The sequence below is a fragment of the Nicotiana tabacum genome, chromosome 1 (assembly GCF_000715075.1).
Source record: "Nicotiana tabacum cultivar K326 chromosome 1, ASM71507v2, whole genome shotgun sequence".
In the NCBI taxonomy this organism is placed as follows: domain Eukaryota; kingdom Viridiplantae; phylum Streptophyta; class Magnoliopsida; order Solanales; family Solanaceae; genus Nicotiana; species Nicotiana tabacum.
Genome location: NC_134080.1, coordinates 170785958 through 170800192, shown reverse-complemented (window position 1 = coordinate 170800192; position 14235 = coordinate 170785958).

The window sequence follows — 14235 nt, the reverse complement described above, 5'->3', positions numbered from 1 at the left end:
ATTCCTTTTAAACCCATACTCTTGTGTCTTGTCCCCCCATTGGCATTAGTTTAATCCTAATTTAGTACCCCATTTGTCAGCTCACTTAAACTAATTACTTCTGTTCTTTTTAACACCCCAGAATACCCCTGTCAACCTTGATTATTACTGCCCCTGCCTATTGCAGCATCAGGGCATTTTTTGAACTGATGAAAATTCGAACTCAAGACTGCCTGGGCTGAACCTTTTCAGTCAGTTTTATAGTGCAAACAAACCATTTCAAACAATGCTGGGGCATACAGTCAGTGACAAAGCTCAATTAGTCATGCGACATTATTAGCTCATTCGATTTATTAGTTACAGAAAGCTAATCGACGATATTTATCGAGTCGACTATACTAATTATAACAGGTAATAATCAATCGCTCACATAAACAATATGTTTAGGGACCTAAAGGGCATCAGACAATTTTTGTTCAATTACTGGGGCCTATATGAGTTAACTTATCTGACGATTAAACTAATCGACGATCATGTTTATCACAGAGTACATTCAGAATACACACATAGAAAATCAACCGACCAAAGAAAAAGGTCTTTAAAGAGATGAAAGAAATCCGAATGAAAAATAACAAAAATAACAAACAAACCCAACGAAACATGCTGACCACTTAATTAAAACTAACACAAAAGAAAGGAAAACGTACCGAAAATGTTTAAATCAAACAGACCCAAATCTGATTCATCTTCGAACTTTTGAGGCCGAACAAACTTTAATCAGGGTGTTCTCACATGAGAACACCTTGATTAAGGTCTATTAGACCTCAAACCCATGTCCAAACCGGCCGGATTCCCCAGGTGCATGTGTTCTAAATTCTGGATTTCCAGATCTGATTTTTAGGGAGTTGTGGGTAGATTCGGACCAAACCAAGGTTGGTTTGGTCACGAGGAAGGTCAGGGGAGTGTCTGGTATGAAGATGGGGTGGTTTGACATAGATCCGGGTTCGACTCAAATCTTCAAATGAAGATTCGAGATGAACGAAAGTGATTCGAGGCTCGTGGTTAGTGGATTCGTGTTCAGGACAGTGAGGTGGTCCTAGGGTGTTCAGGAGGCGGTCATCGGCGTTCATGCCGCCGGCTTTAATGGCGAGGGATACTGGGGCGGCTGCTAGGGTTCGAGGATGAGAAGGGGTTGTGTTTGGGACGAGGGTGTACAGTGGGGAAGGTGGGGTTTGGTTTGGGGGGCGTGGGGTGTAATGGAGAGCTTATATATGTATTGAGGGTTTAGATCCTGGCCGTTGGATCAAGTGAGATCTATGGCAGGATCCATCCACTTAGGAAAGACGGTGTCGTTTGGGCGTGATGGTGGGTGAGACCGGGTAAAGGGCATTGATCGGGTCATGTTGACGGGTTTAGAGGAGGACCTGGATCCGTTGGATCAATGGGGTTGGACGGCTTAGATCATCTTGCCTGAAACGACGTCGTTGAGGCGAGTTGAACAGCCTGATCTGGACCGTTCGTTTAAATCAGATCAACGGCTTTGGTAGGGATGCCGATACGGCGTCGTTTGAGTCCGTGTTTGGGCAGGCTCGTCTTGGACTGGATCAGTATTTTGGTTTTGGGCCTTGTTTCGGGGCCCAAATCAGATTTTCCTTTTCCTTTCTCTTTTTTTTTTCAAATTAAACAAAAATTCCTAAAACAATGTAAAAATTAAAATAAACCTACACACATATTGAGTGATACCCACAACGATAAACACACATAAATGAAAAAATAAAATAAAAATAAAAATGGTTAGCTCACAGCTGAGAACGAACGATGCACACATACACATTTTTTGAATTTTCTTTTAACGACAGGCATTTTTGTATTTTTGTTTGATAATGCCTAGATGCAAAATGGACAGACCCATAAATGACTAACAACACATGTCACGGAAAACTCGAAAAATTGTACCGCGAAATCATTTGTCACTATTTTTATTTTCTTTTGGAGCGATTGCTCGTAAAGCAAAAATCACGTGCTTACAGGTCCAACCCCACCTTTTGCTAAAAAAGCCAAAAACGAATAAGTAATAAAATAAAAAAACATGTCATAAATAAGTCGGGTGATGTCCAACTCACCTTTTGCTAAAATAGCCAAAAACAAATTTAAAAAAAAAACATGTCAAAATGTCAATTCTGTCATAAAGAGTTCGGGTGATGCTGTTTATTCATAAATAGCCGAATGTTCCCGAAAGGGACGCCGGAAGGCTGACTTTACATAAACAGCCACCTTCGGGTCATTTTTTTAAGATTTGGTCCAGTTGACCCACACAGCCTTAAAAAATCTTCGTCCCCGAGACGTTGAAAGGCCATGTTTGCAATATTGAGTTTTCTAATTTGAAAAACGATAAAAAGAGTCATAAATAAGCCAGGTGATTCTGTTTTGTCATAAATTGCCGAATGTTCCCGAAAGGGACGCCGGAAGGCTGACTTTGCATAAACAGCCACTTTTTGGGTCATGTTTAGGATTTTTGGTCTAGTTGACCCACACAGCCCTATAAATCTTCGTCCCCGAGGCGCTGAAGGGCCGTGTTTGCAACACCAGATTTTATTGTAATTTGAAAAGAAAAAAAAACAAAGAGTCAGCGGTCAAGTGAATACCGTTTGAATTTTAGTCAAAATAAGCCGAGCCAGCTTCGGCCGCGTCTTAAACCGTTCTTGCCGAAATAGCCTTAGAGTATCTCTCAGTTGTCGAAAGGCTATTTTCGTAAAAGAACGGACAAGTTTGTAGAAGTGTCATAAAATAATCCTCCCCGGCCTCAAAATTCATATGGAATTTGGAAGGGGTCACGTTTGCAAAAATAACCGTTCGGTTGCATTTGTTGAACGGAGAAAGGAAGGTGGCCATTTTCTTTGGAGTTTGTAAATCTTTTAATTAGAACACGTGGGTTGTTTGATTTTCGAGTTTGTAGGTCATCTTCAAACCTTTGAAACCCAGTTTGTTTTAATATGAAAATAAAAAAAAATGTTGAGTATTGTTTATCTTTTATTGGTCTGAACTACGCAAGGTCTGATTCACACGGGGACGTGATACGTAGGCAATCCACATAAGATTCGACCGCCATTAATAAAGAAAAAGAAAATACAAAATAGGATAAAATACAGGGGTTCCCAAAGTACTTTGAAGGGGCAAATAAGCAAGCCGGGATGACGCATGTTGTTCGAAGCAAAGCATGTTAGAAATGGTTAACTGCCTAGGAGCATTGCATCCTCAATGTGTTGTTACCAAATCTGTTAAACTCTAACGCTAACAAGTTTGTTGTTTTCCGACATCCAGACAGTTAGTTGTTAAAGAATTCTGGCAACACACCCTTACCAAACTAGATCCAAAGGACCGATAGCAACAAGCATGACTACTTCAGAGAATAGTACCGAGGAAGAAAGGCCGATGAGCCAGTTGTTAAAGGAAGCGATGGAAAAAATAGAAAGGATGGGATTAGAGATGAATGCAATGCAGCTAGCTCTAGCCAAAGCACAAAAGACCCCTGAGCCACTAGGGCATATGCCGGAATACCCTCACTCTGGCCCCTCAACTAGCCTCCCGAATCACCGTTGTCTTCAGGAGAGAAGCCCCCATGATTCCCAAGATCCACCGCCCCATCAACCTCTCCCAATACCAAATGTTCCCACTTTTATGGGACCCACATCAGCCACCCTGCAAAGATCAAACAGCGAGCCATTGCTTCAGGCTACCGATACGCAATAATATCCCCATGAGCCTACATTCCATGCCCCCGAACCACATGCCTACAATCCACATTTGGAGGCACCGGCAGAAATTGAAAAGCCGGTTAAAGCCCCAGAACAAGATGAGGTATTGAGGAAATTCAAAAGCCTGGAGCAGTCCTTCAGGAACCTGCACGGATTGGGCAACCAGGTCAGCATGGCCTACAAAGATCTATGCCATTTCCCGGATGTCCAACTCCCGGCTGGGTTCAAGATGCCTAAGTTTGATCTATATGAAGTGCACGGTGATCCCATGGCGCATTTGCGGGGATTCTGTAGCAAAATGAGAGGGGCAGGCGGCAAGGATGAGCTGCTGATAGCTTATTTCGGCCAAAGTCTGAGCGGATCGGCATTAGAATGATATACCAGGCAGGATTCCAGCAGATGGTACACTTGGGATGATCTAGCGCAGGCTTTCGCAGGTCATTTCCAATACAATCTCGAGATAGTCCCTGACCGTCTCACATTGTTGAGGACCGGGAAGAAGACCGGGGAAAGTTTTCGTGAGTTCGGGTTCCGCTGGAGAGAGCAAGCAGCCAGAGTCGATCCTCCCATGAGAGAGGGAGAGATGGTGGACTACTTCTTACAAACCTTGGAGCCAACTTACTTTGGTCATCTAGTGACGACAGTTGGTAAATCTTTCAATGAAGTAGTAAAAATGGGCGGTATGATCGAAGAGGGACTCAGGTCCAACAAAATCCTGAGCTATTCGGCAATTAAAGCAACCACTCAGGCCATCCAGAGCGGCACTGAGGGTGTACTGGGGAAGGAGAAGAAAGAAGATGTCACGACTGTTGAGTCTGGAGCCTGGTTCGGATCTAGAAGCCCGTCACCCTACTATAGCCAACCACGACCCTACCACCAAAATTACCCCCGCACTCCATATAGCCCTCCACGACATTATTACTCACTGCCAGATCCCCATTTTTCCGTTCATCATGCACAAACCTATACCCACTCTCCAGCACACGCACAATGGCGTGCGCCGGCTCCCCAAAATACATACCCACCTCCACCAAACATATATCCACTTCCGAGGGCCTATAGAAATCCTCCAGGGTCAGGTTTCCGGGATAATCAAGCTTTTAAGAATGAGAGGAAGCAGAAATATACTCCGCTGGGAGAATCCTATACTACCGTGTTCCACAAATTGAGGCAGTTAGGCCTATTGAATCCTATTGAGCCCAAATTACCAAATCCTCTTCCTGAAAATCTTGACCCTTCAGCAAGTTGTGAATATTGTTCGGGGGCTCCCGGACACGATACTGAGAGATGTTGGAAGTTGAAGAATGTCGTGCAAGAGCTAATTGACACAAATAGGATCGAGGTTCAGGTCCCAGAGCCGCCAAACGTTAATTAGAGTCCGCTACTAGTGCACCATGAGATCCACATGATCGAACTAGGGCACAAGGAGTTTAAGCATCCCTCGCAAACGGTAATGATGATCCCGGCCGATGCTTCTGACCCAAAAGCATGCTCGACCATTGGATGGCTACTCCTCTTCCTATCCGAAGGGAGTCTTGGTAGTGGGCTCTGATTTTTCTTTCTTGTTTTGGATTATTGCAGAGTTGTAATCCAGTTTTGTTTTAGTGTGAAACTCTGTTATCCTTTATTTTTATAAAGCGAAAGCTTTTCTCTTCTTATTTTGTTTTTAAGTCTGTTTTCTTCCTTTTCTCTTTCTAAACAATGCTCTTTATACTGATTCCAATGACATGGCATGCATAACGGATCTTCAACTTAGTCTAAAAATCAATCTGATTCCGAACTGATTATACAAAAGGTCAATCACGATGACGAATCGGGATACGATGATAATAAAGCCTTCAAAGAGACAAACAGAGAGTTAAGCTAGTTGGAAGAGAAATCCAAGCCCAACGTAAATGACGCATAAGACGTCAATTTAGGGGATGCAGACGATATCAGGAAATTTGAAGAGGGACGGCAAGTGTTGAAACGGATCCTCCCACATCAGGCCAAAGCAAAATGGCAAATTTGTCCCGAATTGGCAGTGGCCGTCTATTGTGACCAAGATGTTATCCAGTTGCGCTTCATGTTAGACAGATGTCGAGGGAAGATGCATCGACATGGCTATTAATTGTTGTTTGTTTGTTTATACTTGGCATTTATCGGAGAATTAAATTACGGAGGCAATTTTTTCTTCTATCCAAACATTTTAACCTTTGCTTCCCCTTTTGAGCCTTATTTATTCTTTCATACCCCTCTTTTGGAATCAGTAATGAAAATAAGAAAAAAGAGAAGAAAAATATAATGATAATAAAAACAAAAGAGAAGTAAAAAAAAAGAAAAAGAAAAAGGGAGTTGTGAACTACGTTTGACCTGATTCCTCAAAGAAGGATACGTAGGCGCCTCACGGCTCGGTCATAGTGTAACCAAAAAATAAGAATCCCCAAGCGAGAAACTGGGGCAGAAGTTATGTTTGTAATGTTGGGAAAGAAGTTTGATTCCAAGAGTTGTAATGGTTTTTACCCATCAGAATTATTTTGAACCCTTTTTGATGCCCTCTTTTTCTTTTAGCCATAAACAAAAAACCCATGTTGATGTCCAAAAAAGACCTCCCGATCAGAATCCGAGGAAAGCCAAGTCAGGCAAATAAAAGTAGAGAAAGTCGGCAACGAATTGATAACCTAAAGAATCCCCAGCAAAGAGTCATATCGGCACCATAAGGCGACGAGAATTGAGAGAAATGAGAGAGTCTCATCAGTAAAAACCCCTCGAAGGGCACTATGAGGCGACAAGGATATAAAGGGGGCTAGCAAGACAAGATTGGCAAAAATGATCAGCATCCAGCGAAAGTTAGGCTTCTGCGCATCCCCCACAAAGTGAGGCCGTCAGAAAAATTGATTGATATAAATAGGTTGAGTTGGTTAATCCGGAAATGCATGACATGATCATTGGGATTGATTGTACCATTCAGATAAGTTCTTTTCTTTTTTTTTCCCCAACATTTATTCAGAAAGACTTTTTCTTTTATCCTTTTAAAGTCATCACTTTTCATTTTTTGGGATTAAAGTGTTTTTCTCCAGTAGTTTGTTTTTAGAAGGATTTTGTTTTTCAGAGCTTACTACTAATTGCCAAAATGCTGCGAAGCAAAAGACGAACAGGACATGCCAAAGATAAGGCAATGAAACGGAAAAGACATTTGTTGCAAGACTGAATGATGAGTTGGTCTAAATGTCAAGGGGGTATAATGAAAAAGGGGTCGAGATGCAAGAGCATCCTTGGCCGATCATCAACCAAATTCCAAAAAGGTCGGACAATGCGAAGCAAGGAAAGAAGGGGGGAAAACCACCCCCAGCGGGAATGTGATCACCAGCAGGGACGTGATCCCCAGCAGTAATATCATCCCCCAATAAATAGTACCATCCCAGCAAGTTCTGATAGTGTACTGGAACACCTAGCAAAAAAAAAAAAACCAAACAAACAAACATCCCCAGCAGGAGTGGCACGACCACCCACCATGTTTTTTAACTAACAAAATCTTTCTTTGATTTGAAGCAGGGAAAAGAAATGTTATAGATGGCGGAAGGACATGCCATAAAGAAGATCATCAAACCGGGGCAGAAAATTTTCTTATCGCGAAAATTTTCTCAAAAATCAGGTACCCACTTGGGGAAGGATGGAAGGCAACACAGGTCTGGATAAAATGATATCCCGAGCAATTTTCGGAGGAATGAAACACTAATTTTGAGGAAAGAAGTCTGAAGGGAGATGATTCAAGTAAGAGGAAAAATGACTGAGGAGGCAGGAAAGAATAATGCCAACAGAATTTTATACTTTAAGGAATGTTGAAGTTGGGAGACCGCCCATATAACAAAGGCATACATTTCAGTCTTTTCATTTCAAGCGTTGAAGTTGGGAGCCCGCCCATAATAACAGAGGAATACATTCAGTCTTTACTTTCAAGCGTTGAAGTTGGGAGCCCGCCCATAATAACGGAGGAATACATTTCAGTCTTTACTTTCAAGCGTTGAAGTTGGGAGCCCGCCCAGATAATAGAGACATACATTCAGTCTTTACATTTCAAGCGTTGAAGTTGGGAGCCCGCCCATAATAACAGAGGAATACATTCAGTCTTTACTTTCAAGTGTTGAAGTTGGGAGCCCGCCCATAATAACAGAGGAATACATTCAGTCTTTACTTTCAAGTGTTGAAGTTGGGAGCCCGCCCATAATAACAGAGGAATACATTCAGTCTTTACTTTCAAGTGTTGAAGTTGGGAGCCCGCCCATAATAACAGAGGAATACATTCAGTCTTTACTTTCAAGCGTTGAAGTTGGGAGCCCGCCCATAATAACAGAGGCATACATTCAGTCTTTATATTTCAAGCGTTGAATTTGGGAGCCCGCCCATAATAACAGAGGAATACATTCAGTCTTTATATTTCCAGAGTTGAAGTTGGGAGCCTGCCCATAATAACAGAGGAATACATTCAGTCTTCATTTTCGAGCATTGAAGTTGGGAGCCCGCCCATAATAACAGAGGAATACATTCAGTCTTTACGTTTCGAGTGTTGAAGTTGGGAGCCCGCCCAGATAACAGAGGCATACATTCCAGTCTTTACTTTTCAAGTGTTGAAGTTGGGAGCCCGCCCATAATAACAGAGGAATACATTCAGTCTTTACTTTTCAAGTGTTGAAGTTGGGAGCCCGCCCATAATAACAGAGGAATACATTCAGTCTTTACTTTCAAGTGTTGAAGTTGGGAGCCCGCCCATAATAACAGAGGCATACATTCAGTCTTTATATTTCAAGCGTTGAATTTGGGAGCCCGCCCATAATAACAGAGGAATACATTCAGTCTTTATATTTCCAGAGTTGAAGTTGGGAGCCCGCCCATAATAACAGAGGAATACATTCAGTCTTCATTGTCGAGCATTGAAGTTGGGAGCCCGCCCATAATAACAGAGGAATACATTCAGTCTTTACGTTTCGAGTGTTGAAGTTGGGAGCCCGCCCAGATAGCAGAGGCATACATTCCAGTCTTTACTTTTCAAGTGTTGAAGTTGGGAGCCCGCCCATAATAACAGAGGAATACATTTAGTCTTTACTTTTCAAGTGTTGAAGTTGGGAGCCCGCCCATAATAACAGAGGAATACATTCAGTCTTTACTTTCAAGCGTTGAAGTTGGGAGCCCGCCCATAATAACAGAGGCATACATTCAGTCTTTATATTTCAAGCATTGAAGTTGGGAGCCCGCCCAGATAACAGAGGCATACATTCAGTCTTTAATTTTCAAGTGTTGAAGTTGGGAGCCCGCCCCATACAACAGAAGCATATGTTTCAAGATCAAGTCAGAGGACAATAAAACAGAGGGTTACAACAGGAATCCCCAGCAGGAAATAATAAAAATCTCCAGCACCGGGAAGCAAAGGGTTTCACCAAGAGGTCCCAGCACAAACTCAAGTGCATGTGTCAAAAGGAAGAAAGCATCGGAAGAAAAGCACCGGAAGAAACGCAAGCAGACAAGAAAGCAAAACAACAAGAACAAGTTACAGTCTAGCCTAGTTTCTTGTTTTATTTTAAGCACGGTGTAATAAGGAGATCGGTAAGCAGTGATAACAGCATGCAACAGCAGTAACATTGCAGTCCCACGGTAGTCCCAGCTACCAAAACTTTCCGAACTACATTAACCTGATTCCCCTTTAGCCAGGGATATGTAGGAAACCTTTGAAGCAAAGGTTCGGTTAAATTTTTTTTTTCAAAAAAATGCTTCACACGGAGTACTCGGATGGGCAAAAATCGCTCGCTTTATCTTTACGCGAAAACCCTTCGTGTCTTCGGGCAAAGAGGGGCAGCTGTAAGCACGTGATTTTTGCCCTATATGAGAAATACTCCCAAAAACTGCAAAATAAAATGATTTTCCTTGGTGTGCAATTTTGTGAGATTTTGTGATATTTTTGGATAATTATTTGTATTTGTCTGTGCTTGCTTATTTGTTAAATTAATAAAAAATACAAAAATATATCGTATTTTGCATGTAAGGTTTAATTCTACAATTGTTAGTAATTAAATTAGTTTTACAAAAATTAAAAATTACAAAAATAGGCATCTTTTGCATTTTTAGCATTTAATGTCCAAATGAACAATTTTATGCTTAATTATTACTTAATTGTGCGTTAATTGTTATTGGGAGTTAATTTGCGCTTTTATAAATTAATTTAGTTTTTAATAATAATTTAAGTATTTTTATAATTTAGTTTTAGAAAAAAAAAATAACAAAAATACAAAGAAAAATCGGATTGGGCCATTTCTTCAAATTTCAACCTCAGGCCCAAATAGTTGCCCAATCTTCCCCACGACCCAGTCCACTTCAGACCGGGTCGACCCGGTCCGCCCCATTAACCCAAATACCCAACACCCTTCTTCATTTTTCAAAACACAAAACAAAACAAAACAAAAACCCTAAAAACCTAAAACTAACCCATCCGCCCCTTCCCTATCTTCTTCCTCCCCAAACTCAAAAACTCCTCCAAAGCTCCAAGCAAGCATCCATGGCTACCTCCCCATACACAATAAAACACGCACACACGCAGCAGCCCATCCATGGCTGCTGCTTCTTCGTCTTCCTCGTCGCACAACTCGCCATGGCCAGTCGACGCTCGTCGAGGCTCGTCGACGCTGCTCTTCCTCCTAGCTCCATAAACCAGTCGTAAAACCAGCTCCAGTTGCACGAAAATGGTGGCTCAAACCCGTCGCACTTCATCTTCCTCACCATCGTCAAGCAGCAGCTGCTGCGTTATCCAAACAACCCTCGGATGCCGCTGCTTCTCCTCCTTCGTCCGAACTGCGGCTTCATCGTCCAAACCCCACCATCGCCGCTGCTTCTCCTCCTTCCTCCAAGTTGATGGCTGCTCGTTTCTGCTTTGAGCTGCTTGCATGACTGCTGCGGCCAGCCATAGATCGACGTCGCAGCTGCTGTAACTTCATCGCATTGCTGCCCACGAGCAGCTTAATTCGTTTCAGTTGTTTGCTGCCACCATTTCGTTCGGTTAAGTTTTAGTCGAGGTCATCGAGCATCGTTTCGAGTTTGTCAAGTTTACAAGTAAGGTGAGTTCGTCGTTGAGTTAGTCGTTGAGTCCGGACAGATTTATTCCCATTTGAGGTTCGTCGAAACAGTCCATACAATCGAATTCGTCGTTGTTCATCTCTGGTTAGTAATTTTTGAGTTTTATTTTGTCCGTATTTTGTTTTGATATTTTCGAACCTAAAATCGGCAAATGTTTGTTTTGTTCATGTAAAATCGGTAGATATTTGATTTTTGGTTTTGTTCATGTTCATGTGTTCTTGTTAAATTAATTTTTCAGATTTCAAATGAAAGATTAATTAATTATTTTCATGTTATTTCATGTTTGTATTATTGTTTATGTAAATATTTGTTAGTCTAATGTTTGTTGGATTCAAATTGAAATTTAATTAATTATTTCTTCAATTTGTTTCATGTTGTTATGTATTTTCCAGAAATTAGTAATGTTGTTTGAATCATGTGAATCTGTCATGTTTTGTTGCTCAAAAATAGATTTAATTCATGTTCATCTTTGTTTGAAGTTCATGTTTAAATCCAGTGATTTAATGTGAGGTTATGTTTGTTTTTGGTTTTTGATTCGTTGATGAATCATGCATTGTGTCGTTTGTTTTGTTGTATCCTTGCTCATACATTCATGGTCTAAATTAACCAGGATTGGTTCCCGATATGGTTAATTCATTCCATTAATTTTGAGTTGTGTTGTTCATCGTGTTCATGTGAGTTGTTGTTGAAGATTGTTGAGAAATTGGTCATCTTGACTATATTTTGGTTAAGTTATGATTAATTGATTGTTTAGAGCTGAGGGGGTAGTTTGGTAAATTGCATTGCATTCGGGGGTAGAATGGTAATTGCAATAAGGTCGGAGGGGTAGTTTGGTAATTGAACATTATTTTGATTCTTTATGTTAAGCATGGGGGACAAATATAATGGGGTGGGGTTTTTGATGTACTTGTTTAATATAATGGGGGACAAGACAAAACATAATGGGGTTTTTGATGTACTTGTTTAATGTGGGCATGAGGAACATATTGTAATGGGTTGGGAATGTGGTATTTATTTAATGTAGGCATGGGGGACAAAATTTAAAATAAAGAAGACATTTAATAGTGGGCCAAAGCATGCCATTGGGGGAATAATTTTGGGGTTGGGATTAGAAGACTTGTCTTGCTATATATAGAGTGATTCTTGACTTGAAATAGGGGAGAGCTTTTAGGACTTGAATGAAAAAACATTAAGGAAGACTTAGAGATTATTGGGAGAATATTTTTGAGAGTAATACATTCTGGAGAATTTCAAGAGTGTTAGAGAGTAAAAGAGAAAGACAACTTGAACTTCTACTTGAATAAATTCCATTTGTCTTTTCTCAAGTGTGATTCAAAGTCAGAAACTACTGCATCTTGTATCTTTTCTCGCTTCTGCTTTGACTGTGATTGCACTTTGGCATTGCTGATTTTTCAATCCGTTGCTGGGTTATTCTACTGGTTGTTACTGGTTTGCGGTGTTGCTGAATCTGCTGTTGCTGTGGTATTATTGCTGCTGACTCTCCTTCTTTTGTTCTTGTACTGCTGTTTCCAGGTACACATTTGTACAATCTCGGCTTGAAGCAAAAAATGAAATATTAATCAGGCTTTGTTCCTGTTGAATTCCTCCTGTTTAGATTTGTGGTTGAATATAATTTTCTTTTCTTTGTATAAAAATGTAGTTGAATGATTAATGAGTAATGAGGTTGCATATGTATAATTTCTTCATCTAATAATGTTAGTTTAAATTAATCGGAGAATAATTAATCTGTTTTTGATATTATTATGTATCTATCTCATGTTCTAGCATTAGTAAATAACAGAATGAAAGCAGTTTTTCTTTGTACAAACTCGATCGCAATTTTTCATTCGCATTAGCCGTAAACTAATAACTAATAAGTTACGTTTTTCAGCATGTAAATAATTAAGAGATTTTCTTTTATTTTAGAGACGAATTTAATAGAAAATATAGTCACTGTAGGTTTATCCTTAAAATAAAAATGAGACGAGCCTCGCCAAATAAATCACACATCGCTGGGGCCCTCAATAAATACATAAGCATTTACTAGACTTTGGATTTGGCCGTTTAATGAACGTTCACGGCCTCTTCCTAAAATAACAATACGTTAGTCTCTTTAGGACGCGCCTTAATAAATCTTACCTTCTTAAACTCGGGTGCACATTTATGTGACCAAATCCAAATCTCAACGGAGTCGAAATGTGTTTCTAATCACGGGTACATTGATTGCGACGTGATTCGAGATGCGTGTCCACGACGTTGCAAATTCCTTTAAAAAATAAGAATGAGATGAGCCTCACCAAATAAAAATATAAAATTGCGGGGCCCTCAGTAAATATTTGCTTTCAAATTGCTTAGATTTCGGGATAGACCGTTTTAGAAAAATTCCACGGTCCTACCCAAAATAAATACTCTAGTCGCCTTAGGCGCGCCTTTAATAATTTAATTTCCTTAAACTCGGGTGCACATTGATGTGACCCAAATCCAAATCTCGACGGATTCAAAGTGTGTCGACGACCACGGGTACATTGATTGTAACGTGGTTTGAGATACACTTTCACAACGTTGCAATTCTTGACAAAAATAATAGTAAATGATAAAAGCGGTTAAAAGTTAAAATTTGCACATAAGTTCATATTCGTATAAAATCGGATAATCAAGCCAAATATAATAGTTGAGCGACCGTGCTAGAACCACGGAACTCGGGAATGCCTAACACCTTCTCTCGGGTTAACAGAATTCCTTATCCGGATTTCTGGTACGTAGACTGTAATATGGAGTCATTCTTTTCCTCGATTCGGGATTAAAATTGGTGACTTGGGACACCCTAAATCTCCCAAGTGGCGACTCTGACATAAATAAACTAATCCTGTTTCGATTGTCCTTTAATTGGAAAAAACTCCCTTGCACCCTCGCGGGTACGGAAAAAGGAGGTGTGACAGTAGCGATATCAAAACCTTTTATCCATCCAAAATGATTGGTTGTTTTAATCATATTGTTGAAACCTTCCATAGAAATCACAAACAAAAAAGGTGACAAAGGATCACTTTGCCTTAGTCCCCTTTCTGCTTTGAAGAATCCTGTTGGAGAGCCATTTACCAAAACTGAAAACCTAGTTGTTGACATGCAGAATTTTATCCAGTTTATCCATTTCTAGCCAAAACCCATTCTTTCTAGCATACACAATAGGAAATTCCAGTTGACAAGATCATAAGCCTTTTCAATATCAAGTTTGCATAAGATACCAGGTTTCTTTTGTTTCAGCCTAGAATCCACTACTTCATTGGCTACCATTACAGCATCCATTATCTGTCTACCTTTGATAAAAGCCATTTGTTGATAGTCCGCCAATTGTAAATTACCTTTTTGAGTCTCTCTATCAGAACTTTGGAAAATAGTTTGT